Genomic DNA, 14,263 nt, shown 5'->3' on the forward strand with positions numbered 1-14,263 from the left:
TGACATCCGGTATGACAATGGATCAGTGTTTGTAGGTCTCAGTCAGATGTTAATATTCTATTATTGCAGACCAGGGGCTTACATTTAATTTGATGCTTCACATTCTGAAAGGAGCACTGCGTATTGGCTTTTGACCACATCTGTCAAGTTCCTAGATGGGAAAATTGAAAGGTATTGGCTTTATTCATGAATAGTTTAGTACTTAGCAAATGCTTCCCTTCCATTGCTGTTTCTCCAAATTTGAAAATAAAAGGCACATTGGTCTCTACACAATAATCCTGTTTTTCCTACTCTTTCCATAGGAAATTCTCCTTGTTGGCCCAACTCATTTGGACAGTAATACCAAGGAATCAGTCCTCATTCTACCTCCAATCCATCCTTGTGCTTCCAAACATCTGCTCATTAGATAGGATTGATAAAGATAGAACAGAACCAGATATGGCAAAACCAGAAATTTGGAAAGTTAGGACATTTAAAAGTAATTATTTAAACATACAAAGGCAATTCTTATATTCTACTTGTCTTCCTTTTCCAGCTAAAATATCTTCAATGTCTCGTTATCAACATTAGCTCAAATATAAGGTTTTAATGAATGTTAAGCCCAAGTCACGTCCTGTCCTCAGCATCTTTTTATGCTTTATTTTGTTTAATCTTCAAAAATCTATAAAGTTGTTATTATTATTAACCTTTCTGAGTGGTAGATTGTTTGCAAATATGGTCATAATAAGTCCCCTCCCTATTTCCTCCATATATCCACAGCTTTGTATAGTCCCTTCCTACACAGAATCTAGCCTTGGACCTATCACTTGCTTTGGCCAATGAGTCATTATCTGGGTACGTTTTTAGGTCTGAGCCGCCTCAGGTTGATATCACTGGACTCTGGAGATCATAGATTTAAGGTCAGTTTTTACCTGTATATATTTTATGGGATATGGACATAAAACTATGCATTTTGAAATACATCTTTTGATATTGAAAATATCTATTTTTAGTAATATTATATATATTGTAGATATGCAATATAAATAATGACATACATAAATGTTTCTATATTGTTGAACACCTACATTACTCGCAAATTAATGATATTATAGATAAAGAATCAAGGAACATTTTGGGCACCTCTGTGGCTTATGAAATACATTGTTTCTTGTGTGTGTGTGAGGAAGATTAGCCCTGAGCTAACATCCATTGCCATTCCTCCTCTTTTTGCTGAGGAAGATTGACCCTGGGCTAACATCCATGCCCATCTTCCTCTACTTTATATGTGGGATGCCTGCCACAGCGTGGCTTGACAAGCGGTGCATCGGTCTGTGCCTGGGATCCAAACCTGCGAACCCCTGACCACTGAAGCAGAACACACGAACTTAACTGCTATGCCACCAGGCCGGCCTCTATGAAATACATTTTTGAATTTGTATACTGGGGTTTATATTTATAGATCTAGTTCAAAAATTGCAGAAGACTCCCTGAAACTGGTATTTGTTTTCCAGTCACTGTACTAGGGTATTTGTCAATAGTATTAACCTTTAACGCTAACAATAGCCCTGTAAGGTAGTTATTATTATCTATACATTATAGATGAGGACATTGAGGCTTAAGGAAGGGAAATAATTTTTCTACAGTCATACAATTAATAGACAGTAAAATCAAGATTCAATATCTTTTCCCCTGACTCTAAAGCTTGTTGTCAAGCATCATCTCAGACATTTGTTGCAGGTGCTCTACCAACAACAGAAGTGCCATCATTTGCTTTAGAGGTACATCACTCTTTATATTCCCCAAATGAAAAAGGGGCTGGCATCAGCGTCCTCCCAGATCACTCAGTGAAAAGAATTGCTCAGTATTTCCCAAATGCCTTTGTTGGATATGAAGAATACTGGGACCCGCTGTGACACAACACGGCCTCTAAACTTGGATAAGTCACAAGCTGCCTTTGATCCTCCATTCCCTCATCTGAAAAATTGAAAATACGTACCTTAATAAAAAATTGAGAGGACATGGCTTTATAAATCAAAGTTGTCATATTATGAGTTACATTCCTGGGTTTCACCCTATTAACATTTTACGACTAGATTCTCATGATTCTTATAACAAATTTTCTAACATTTTAGAGGCCATTGAATTTAAACAAGTGCAATTTTATGCCAATCAATATGTGAAATAGATAAAAATTAAATCTTTAGAAAGGAGAACAGTGTTGACTTGGGAGCCCTACCTCTGGGCCTTAGTCTGGACTACCGTGAGAGCCAAGGTATTTCCACGGAAACAATAAGGATCTCAAAGCACAATGTGAACAATGCCACTGATTAAGAGGATCTATTCCTCCCACTATTCTGAGCTCATGCATTCATTCTCTGCCTAGTACTATGCCTGACACATAAGAGGATCCAAATAAAACCAGTCATTTAAATAGGATTAAAATGGAAAGGCAAGTGATAAAACCCTATAGCATTTCAAAGAAGACCTCCTCCCCTACCAACAGACTGAATGCTCTCTACCCCTCAGAATGTCAGTCAAACTATCAAACTATAACATATGTCCAACTCTCAAGTCATCTTTGTTTCCATGATTAACAAGCCTATTTACTTGACGGTATCTAGCGATACCCTTAAAGAAACTAATTAGGAAAAGACTGTACAAAACAATTTAACAAAAAGAGTATAAAGTGACTTTCACTTAGTGAACTGATGTTATTTTACAGCGATTACTACCACTTATTTTAAGAGGGTAGAATCCAACTGTTCAGGAATTGCCTGTAGTTACTTCAAGAGCATATATTGACTTGGTCCTAGTTGTATCTCTTCTGGATTATGTTCTTGATTCTGATTAACTCTCTTCTGTTATTGAATTGTGGACTTGTAAAAATTCACAATGGATATAACATGACTAGAGATAAGCAATTGGGTTTATCATACAACATTCTGCAGAAGAATAGATAACGTATAACTTCTGATGCCTAAAAGACCTATTTAGAAAGTAGGAAACAACCAGTCCCACATTACATAGTTTAAACACTGGTAAGGCATAATGAAATGAGTCCATTTTCTGGATTATTTTTTAATAAGACATAGCACAAATATAACAAGGCTCATAGGTGGAAGAAAATGGAAACATCAGGAGGCACTATGAAGATGAACTGTTTTTAAGTTAGGCTAATGTAGCTGCAACTTATAAAATTAGAACAAAAAAGCTTTCAATAGAAGGTTTAATTGATGGCTTTAATTTAAAAAAACTGTTACGTTCAAACACAGTGTGTAAAAATTTTTAAAAACAATTACACTAATTAGTAAAAAGGTTATTGAGCTAACTTGTAAAAGAGTGAAATTAATAAAAATAAAACTGTTAATTGAGTTTGTAAATTAGTGCAACCCTTTATATTAACTTTATATTATTTCACAATCATAATTTGCTATGAGTATTTAAAATATATCAAATAGTTCATTAATTCAAGAAAATATTATTAAGCACCAATTTTGTTTTTAACGTGTTTTTGGTTCTGAGGATTTTTCAGTGATTTAAACATGGAGATGTTTCTGCTCTCATGGAGTTGATATTTTAGTCCAGAGAAACAAATAATAAATAATTAGTTTTATAATCAATTGGCTGTGTTACTTACACAAGTTACTTATTATCATTTAGCTTTAATTTCCATATCCATGAAATGAGGAAAAATAACACGCATGTCTAATGGCTGTTGGGATCACTGGTGGTTCTGCACACAGTAAGTGTCTGGTGCAATTAACTGAGTAGCTAATATTTCCCTTTCTTGATCTCATTTTAAATGCTATTATCAAAGCCTCACTTTGTACTTTACCTGAATATTTGTATGAATAATATCATAGTGTCCCAAAAATCGTAATTTAGGATTCATGTGCAAAATCATTTTATGTTCAAAAAATTAGACTAAGAGTCATTCACACAATCAGTCCTTTTCCACTTGTAAAATGGGCTGCAAATTCCACAACCCTCTCACCATATAGACTCTCTCTCTTCTACTTAGAACATTTTATAAGCAGATCAACTACTTCAGACTACAAGCTGAACTTTGCCAGTGATACATAGTTAGCTATTTTTGTATTCTAAATCTGGGTCACTCTAATGTTTAGTAACCTGTTGGAAATGATTCACTTTGCTCATCACTTTGCAGCTCTCTTTAGTGAGTAGTCACTGAATCAAGGGGTAGTCACTCAATCAAGGGAAACTGAAAAATCAATACACACACACATACATGATGTCTGCTAAGTAAATTTCTAATAAGAGCAGTTCAGACATAAAATTGTGGGGTCATAATGACATACTAGAGTTTGTGGATTTCAACTCAATTAAAGAGCCCCAGGGTGTCAAATGTTAAAATATGACAATAATTTCATCACTAAAGTAAAGGCATAATAGGCAATATTCCATCAGGCATATGAATATAAAGTGTTGCAGTTTACATGATTTCAACGAGGCCCACGTGGATTTCTTTTAGTCTTTTAGTGGCTATGGTGATGTTAAGTTAGCATAGGATCAGAAAAGTTTTGTGAAGGCAGGGAACAGTTCTGAAGAGTTTCATTTTAAAACCCACAGCACAGAGCCAGATATGTCTATTTGTTCAATAAGTATTTATTGAATGATTCAATCAATGAATTATTTGTTTCCTAGCATTTCACTAATTAGCTAAATTTGGTTGAAGCACAGTCACAAAATTAACTCATTTAATCCTTAATATTGTCCCACTTGGACGTATGCATGCTATACAAATGAGACAATTGTCAAATTGAAGAGGCATCATTCGGACACAATTGTTTCTGTTTCCAAATCACATATTACATTAACTTTCAGTTCAACCAGATTATATTCATTATGCTGTCTTGTTCTTGGAATATCCAAAAGCTTACTATATATTCATTCATTTATTCATTTATTCATTCATTCACACGTATCTGTTGAGTAATCACAGTGTGCTATGTTTTATGATATTTGCTGGAACACGTTGGTGAGTAGAAACAGACATATTCTTTGCTCCCATGAAGCTCCCAGTCTAAAGCAGGAGATACACTTTAATCAAATAGTCACAGACATAAATGTAAAACCATAATTCTAATTGTTACAAATGAGGTATGCATAGTACTCAGAGGTTAATAATAAGGAAATCTGTCATTATATGAGTGGTCAAAGATGATTTCACTTTGAAAGGATAAAGTGACTCAGTGAGAACAGGAAGACAGGGATTTCCAGGCAGAAACAACATCAATACAAATGCCCTATGGCAGGAAGGAGTAGTGTTGTGAATTAGGGACTGAAAGAATCTGTAAGGAGGAAGCATCAGTGTAGAGAGGTGGGCACGGGCTAGACTAGGCTGAGCCTTATAAGGTAAATAACACTTTCAACTTCAACTTTGATGCAAGGGCAATTCATTCAAAGAGTTTAAGCAAGGGAGTGACATCATCAGATACATGCTTTAAAATGAAAACAATGGCTGTCAGTTCCCTCCTCCCAGATATAAACCTATGGAGAAGAGAAAGCTAATTAATGGTTAGGATCACTCTTGGACTGTAATTATCTTCACTCTCCTTTTTACCCACCAGAAGAGGAATAGAGGATTATCTCCATTGATGCTTTAATTACTGGAGAACAGTTCCATTTGATCAATGCTCAGTTCTTTTAAAGCTATCTACTTTACAATAACAGAGAATCCCTCAAGGGTCATTCTTGTACAGTGGGTACAAGTTTCATAATTATTTACAAAAAAATTCAAATCTAGAGTTCATTTACCCAAACTGAAAGGTTGATTTAAAAATACTGAAACAACATGGAGTTATCAATGGGATCATTAATTAAATTACCTGATGGTAAAATTTAAGAATCAATTACAAAAATAATTAAAGTAATGAGACTAGCAACACTTAGAAGATAGTATAAAGAGAGCAATTGTGTGAAATGGCAATTGCCCCTGGACACACTTAATAATTACAAACACTTAAATGCATTATTGGTTCCAAAATAGCCCCACGTGGAATACAGAGGAGAGAGAATATTCACTCTCCAGATACCATTTTGAATTCCTTTCCCGAAATAAGCTATGTGGATTAATTTATCAATAGATGTTAAAGATGGATCTGCAGACAAAGTTATTATTTCTAAAATATAAAACCACTATTGTGTTTTTAAAAGGAGGACAGTCACTTTCTTGGTCTTTGAACTGATCCATAAAGCGCATCTATCACTGGATTCATTCAAATCTATGTCATAGGGCTTATTTTAGAATGAAATGGAATAATTCACACAAAGTGCCTAGACCATAAAAATCATTATTAATTCTTAATTTATTAAACACTTCCCAATACTCAGGAAAGGCATTTCAAAAATTTTAGTAGTATATTGTTTGATAAGGTATTTTTCACCCTTGAATCAATTTTCTGACATAATTCAAATCTTAAAAATGTGTCCTGGTGATGTGGTCTATTCCCTTTGTTTTATGACAAAAGCTCTGTGTATCATTGCGTTTTCCTTTTGAACTTGGTGGCCAGTGGCTTCAACATAATGTCTGCTAAATCCAAGCCACCATTCTTAATCATTTCCCCTCTAGTGTATGAATCCTCCTTCTCCCAGCTTTGATAATGATTAAGTTCTGTAGTTTTGTTCCCATTTTGAGCCTACGTTTTTTTTCTATTTACCGAAAGAATTTGATATGGACTAAGATGACATACATAAATATGGAAACAAATATAAATACAAACAGATACATGGATAGAGAGCCTGATCCTCGTTTGTACCCTTATATGCCCCCAGGGATGATCTACTCCAGCAGCCACGAAGACTATATAAATATACCTGATATCCTGGCAGCCTTCCTCGCTTCGGCTGGTCAGCCTTCCTGCCAGCCTACTTTAACTTGCAGATTTATTGACCATCTCTCCCTCTCTAGTTTTACACACCTGTCATTGTTGTCCCCTCCTAAAATTTGATAACTTTAACTTTGATCTGTCTTATCTGTTTGCACCTGAAACAAATTCTTTCCACTTCTTTGGGTTTCCCATCTTTATACTTAACCTGGGCTTACTGTTGGGGTATAGGCTCACCTTATGTAAGGTTGGAATGTACATACATCAAACTCAGGAGCTGCATACTGCCTGCCCCTCAGAGTGATCTGTCTCTTCACACTCCTGCCTGACTTGTAATCAGAACAGACTCACACCCACACTGATATTTTATAGAATGAGGGTTCTCCAAAGCTGAAAAATCATTTCCCCTTTCTACCAACCAGCAGTGCACTCTTTTGTATTATAAGCTCCATAATTTAGTATACTCAGATAATAGGCATCTATTCCAATAACAAGTTCATCTAGTTATTAGGAAAGACAAAAGGGATGCACTTTTTAAATATAGATGTGACAGGATTAGAAACCCATGGAGATCATCAGAAATTTGAGGAAAAAATATATTTTTCCCCTCTCAGTTAACAATTAGACAGCTGTATTTTGCACAAGCTAAAATTGATCCAGGAATACAGTGCTCAAGTTGCTTGAGCTAGAAATAGAATTGAATATAAGTTTTTGGGAAAAGATTCTTCCTGAAAACCCATAAGACTGTCTCACTCATATCTGGCCTGTGTTTCCATATTCGTGGCTAAGCGTGGTTTTTTCTCGTATTTAAACTACTTATCTGGCTTTCTTCCTTTCTCTTCCTTTTTCTTCCTTCCTTCCCTCCCTCCCTCGCTGCTTCCTTCCTTCCTTCCTTCTTTTCTTCCTTCCTTTGTTTCTTTCCTTCTTACTTTTGCTCTTTCATTTCCTTCCTTCCTTCCTTTTCTTTATCTTTTTCTTCAAAAGACATAATCTCAGCTGAAAAAAAACCCAATGGTAAATATTTAAAGCAATAAAAATAAGCAGATAAGTGTATAAAGAATTGAGGAAAGAGAGCTCCACAATTTGAATCTGGGATCCTCTCACATTTATCGAGCTCTCCATTCATCTATTTAACCTCTCATTATCTGTGTGTGTATGTATGCATAGTCTCTAAGTAGAACATATAAAGACTAAGTTAAGTGAAACAATAGCCTTTGATTAGCACTCTTTTAACACATTGAAGTAGTCTAGCTCATGTTTTACTAACTTCACTGAAAGGCCACATTCACTTATCTTGGGAATCAATTAGTAAATAGAAAAAGATTTCTTTGTGGCAATCTACAATGCTCTCTGGAGCTAACATTTCATATTATACTCTGCTCATATGAAGGTATTAAGGCAAATTTTATTTAATCAATATATTAAATATTTAGAAAAATAAAGGATAATAAGAAGTGCTGATACTATTGTTTGCCTTTCATTTCATGAGAGATTTTGGAAAAACTAATGAATGAGTAGAGAAATAGCATCCTCTGCCTTCTGAATTGGCTCATATTTAGGAGAAAGATGAGACTGTGATAGGGCAATTGGGGTTCTGTATCATGCATTAATGCAACACCATTCTTTATGAACTCTTGCAGAAAAAAATGTACACAGCATATTGTATGACAAACCTTCTATTGGCATTTTATTGTACCAATGATACCGCAATTACTCATATATTCTCACAGTCTTTTGAGTCACTCCATTGTGAGCAATGTCTTAATAATATATGTAATAGCATTTTACCTGTGGTAGTAATATTATTGATCTAACACCATTAACATTTGCAGCACTTTTAAGACCCATTAGCTGCTTGTATAGTAACCCTGCCTGGCAAAAACACATCACTTTCTCTGTTAAAGTTTGGCAGACAACAGCAACAAAAAAAAAAACAATTTTACCTGTTACAGTGTCTGTCTGACTGCTTGATAATGTCAATCAATAAGTGAAATCACTTTCCTATGGTCTCTAGTAAACAAGATGTCTGCTCCATTTCAGATGCAAACAAAAAGAAAGGAGCCAAGCTATGGGTGGATCAAAATAAAGTGTTTTGGATGATATTTAACGGGCATGTTAGGGAAGATTAGGGGGTTATGGGTAGAGATACTGAAAATTATATCTGCTAAAGAAAGGTTGACTGAATATCCCATGGCAACAGCAATATAGTGGCCTGGAAAAATTTTGAACAGAGATAGGAGGTTTGTTTCTTTCTCAATAGGGTTGCGATGGACAGTCATTCAAATTGAAATCAATTTTAAGATATTCAGAGAGAAGATACACCATTTTACTATAATCTTACCTAGCTAGCTAACTATCTATCTTTCTATCATTTATCTTACTATGTAATAAGCTTGATAGCTAAATATCACTGGATATTTTTGTCTGTATATCTATTATCTAAATTTCTATTTCTACCTGGCAATTGGGGGGCATTATGAAGACAATTACTATTTTTAATAAATCTCTGGAGTGATTTAGGGAAATTAAAAGAAGGCTTAAACAAATGTAAAGCATTTTATTATAGTCGTAGAGCCAAAGAGTAGCGTGAGTATTTAAGGCTCGCCAGTCATGCCCAGTGGGGTGGCAAATGAGTAGACAGAGTTTGGCTCATGATATGGCGCTGCTCAGATCCCCAATCTAGCGTTGATATGGATGAATTGTGAACTAAGATTTGGGGTCAAACCATCATAATAGTGAATTTTTATTACAGTGACACCTACTCACAAATCATTCACAACAACCACCTGACATGTCCCGGGGCCAACATCTCTGTCTGGTTCCTTGAAGACACATGCTCTCTCCTGCCTTCTTTCCTACTCAGTGGTGTTCCACAAATTTAGGCCTGTGTTTTTCCTTGTCTAACGATTTCAGGTATCTGATGTTGTCCCCAAAACAAATAACATAAAAGTTAGAAAGAAAAGAAATAGAATGGCATGTTCATAAAGATCAGACTTTCTTTTAACCAAAAGTATTACAATTATTGTAATAATGTCTGCTAACAGCTTTTAGGGATTAATATGTGACAGGTATTTTGAAGCTTTGAGGTATCACCGGGAACACAGATGGAATACTCAAATAGTTTTATAAAGACATTGTTTCCAAATTAAAGGAATTGAGAGAGTGGAAGGAGCCAAGAAGGGATGATGAGGCACTAAAGGACTGACGCAGTAAGAAGTCCTTAACACCCTGGAGCCTGAAGGAGAAAAAGGAAAGTCTGCAGTTATTGGGTGCCAATGAGAGCTGGAGCAGTGGAAGAGGGGATCCTATCAGCAGTCTTAGCTTTGGAGGAACTCAGACACTGCCAGAGGGAAAAAAACTTGACCCCAGTATTCTACAATCTCCTATAAGTGGTCATTAATCGGACAAGAAGCTGATGGGCGTGGAGGGCCCAGACTGTGCAGTTCATAGAGGTCAGCCTGCTGAGACATGGGGCAGTGAAGAGAAGGGCAGAGAAGGAACTATGAGTATTCAGGGGAAATGGAGAATAACTTGCATGGTGCATTAACTCAGTTAAGTCTCACTACACCTTTCAGATAATCCCATATTCCAGTTGAGGAAATCAAGGCTCAGAGTAGAAGAGTGACAAGCCAAATTCAACTTGGGTTCAACTAGTAATTTGATGGCGCTTGGGTTTAATCCTAGCTCTGCTCACCACCACCACTACCCTCCCCACCAAACACACGGTCTATGAAAAAGATAAAAAGGGATTGAGATACCTTCAATTGAACATAGAACATTTTTCAGTTTTGGGCAAGTTTTGCAATATAGAACTTTGCAGCTCACAAGCACTTTGAACAGTATGGCTGTTGATTTTCACAGCCATACTATTGTTAGGCCAGGAAAAGAGCTTTGTCTGCATTTGTATACAAGGAAATTAAACTCAAAGAGGTCAAGGAGTTTGTTTCCAGTCATATAATCCATGTTTGAACTTGCACTTAAATCCAGCTGTCTGAGCTTTAGTCCCGTATCCCTGCACCATACTATATTATTCATTAGGGCTTGTGCATCGAAAGGGGTAGCATTTTATACTCATACCATTAATCTCCTGCAGTTACTGCCAGGCAATAAACCTATGTAAAAATAGCACACTCATCCCACACGAGATGCTTCACATAGTGGTAAACTATTTTCATAATGTTTATGTGTTTTGATTTGTGGATAATTCCTTGGCCTACAAAGCAAATATTAATACATTATTAACTGATCCCATAATACAACTGGTGATGACCTTTCCAAAAACTGAGATAAGCTGATGAGAGCAGCCCCATGAAAAATCATAAAGGTCACTCAGATTTTATCATTTAATTTTCATAATGCAGATGTCAAATAAAGCCTACTTAATAAAGTGTGTATTTTGAAAAAGAGAACATGACACCATGAATTATATTAGTTGAACTGTCACAGTGAATTTCGGTGAATATTCTCTACATTATACAAAGTCTAAGGATTATTCTGCATGAAGAGAAGAAGTTCTAATGAAGAAGATTGGCAGTCAGGTCTTAGCTTCCACGTGTGAAATGCCTCTTCTTCCATTCTCATCCCCATCCTGTATTTGACCCAGCTGCACCCTGAGAATGTGAACAGCCCCACTGCTTCAGTTATTTATTGCTTTATAATAACTCATATTTGGTGACCTAAAATAATGATGCTTTATTATTTCTCATCATTCTGTAGGTTTGCTGAATTCAGCTAGGCAATTCTAATCCAATTGTACTGCACTTGGGGTCTCTCATGTGGCTTCATTCAACCATGAGCTTGGCCTGAGCTGTGTATCTAAGATGGCCTCACCCACATGTCTGAGACACAGGTGTTGGCATCCAGCTGGGGAGTCATCGCTTTTGTCAATGTGACCTCCCTCACTCTGTCTTCACATGGCCTCTCATCATTCAGTAGACTAGCTTGAGTTTCTTTGCATGGTGGCTGAAGTCTAAGAAAGAAAAATTAGAATCTCCCCAACCCATATAAGCTAAACCCAGAATTGCCACGATGTCAGTTTGGCCACATTCTATTGGCCAGAAATAGCCTCTACTGCTTGAAGAAAGAAGTGGAATGCTCACATACGAATAAGAGGATTATTGGTAGCCATCTTTGGAGACCATCTTCTTTATCTATTCTTGCCTAAATTCCAAGTGTACACCAATGATAAGAGCTTCAAATAGAGCTCACATTCTAAGAAGCAGAAATGTTTTTGGCAAAAGAACAAGAAACCCTGTTGTCCGGGGCTAAACTTCTTGTATTAAAAGAAGATGGCTTATTAGGGACATGCAAGCATCAGACCTGGAAGGTGAGATTTGACTTGACATTTTCTAGCCTATTAATATCTATGAGTCAGAAAATGGATTGATCATGTTCTGCCTGATCCTTTTTGACATTATTACTAGTTATGCTTGTCATCTCAAGATAGTCCAAGCATGTGCACCCTAAAGGGGAGGAATAACTTTTAACTTATTCAACAACTATTTTGTGTCAGGGAATTTCATATATGTTAGCTCATTTAATCCTCATGACAATCTAATGAAGTAGATATGAATATTTATTTTATACTTCATTTGTTATTATTTTTTAATTGAGCCTTTAATATGTTCTGGGCATTATTTAGGGACTGAAGATATAGTAGATAACAAAATAGGCAAAGACTTTTTCCACCTGAAGCTCACATACTAGTGAAGGGTGATATTTACTTTTGTTTGTTCATTGTCTATTAATTGACAATAATTTCTACGAACAAAATTATAACATTAGGAGGATAGAGAATTGCTATTTTATTTAGGTTGATTAGAGAAAACTTTTTAATAAGGTGACATTTTGTTATATATATATAGTTTTTAAAATAATGCAGCCAACTGCCTTTATTTTACTCATGGCCTCTCTCTGCCCAACGTTTACTCTTCCTCTGAGAAATAATCAGATCATTAGTGTCTTTTTATTCCTCCAGAATTGTTTTTTTTTAATATATGTAGAAGCTAATAAGATTTGTAACCCCACTTTGTTTTTTTTTCAGAAAAATGTTAAAATACCATACTATACACTTTTTTTACCCTTGATTTTTTTTAAAACTTAACAATGCATCTTGGGGACCTTTCTATATTAGTACCTGTATCATACAGAGATCTTCCTCATTATTTTAAAGAAATACTTATTATGTCATGGTATAAATGTCCCATAAATTATATAGCTAGTTGGTAAAATTACTTTCTGGAAGAAACATTAAGAAAACGATAGGACAAGCTATGTGGATGTCTAGGGGAGAATTAATAAACAAAAGAAACAGCAACTGCAAATGCTCTGAGTCAAGATCATTTGGTAAGAAGATCAGGATCAAGATGGTAAGAAGTATACAAAGCAGATCCATGGGGCTGACACATAAGCATTGTTGGAGAGTCGTAGGATATATGGCTATAGAAGAAATAACAAACAGAACTGGTGGATCTTGTAGTCCATTCTAAGAACTTTGGACTTTTTTCTGATAAAGATAAAATGCCATTGTAAAATTTTGAACATAGAACTGGCATGCTATTATTTACACTTTAAAAAGTGTTACTCTGGCTTCCGTATTGAGAATAAATAGTGAGAGGACTAGGGTGGAGGCAGTTAATGCAGTTAGGAGGCTACTGCAGTAATTCAGGTCACAAGTAATGATGACTTGGACTAGTAGGGAAGTGGAGAAGGTCATGAGAATTGGTTCAAGCCTAGTTATTTTTTTTAGATAGAGCCAGAGAATATGATGATGCATTTGTTCAATAGTAGCAGTGGTGAGAGAATGCAAGGAGACAATGGTAACATGAAGATATTTGCCTGGGTCTCTGAAGGAGTAGAAAGATATGAGGAAACTGAAGTCAAGCAGAGGGGTGTCGCTTGCAAACGTCTACAGAAGCCAGGCGTTGATATGGATTTACATTTATGTGGATTAGTGGTGTGAATCGTGGAGACTGTGCTTAACTGGGGCAGTCATGCCAATGTAAGGGAGTTAACTGCATCCAGTGTTTTCCAGGAGGGATGTGGATCCAGTGTTTGTTTCCAAAGCTTCCAATTTTTCAAAAGTTTAAGTCTAGACTTTTGAAATATCTTTTCCTACATCACATATATGAATAGATACATAAATACATACATATCTACATACATAAACTCTAGCTCTGAAAACTAAGAACCAGAGAATTTGAAGAACAGTTTCACTAAAGTCTTGCAGGTGGTAAATATTGTAGCCTTGAGCTTTCTGATTTCCAAGCTTTCCCCTTTCCTCCCCCTTGCTATGTTATGGTCTGGACTCTGAATTACTATCTTTCTGGCCCAATGTTACATAAATAGAGTATATGTATACTATATTTATATATATATAGAGAGAGAGGGCATATATACCCTCTTGTTAGATATTTGGATTTTTCCATTTTATG

The sequence above is a fragment of the Diceros bicornis genome, chromosome 32 (genome assembly GCF_020826845.1).
Source record: "Diceros bicornis minor isolate mBicDic1 chromosome 32, mDicBic1.mat.cur, whole genome shotgun sequence".
Classification (NCBI taxonomy): domain Eukaryota; kingdom Metazoa; phylum Chordata; class Mammalia; order Perissodactyla; family Rhinocerotidae; genus Diceros; species Diceros bicornis.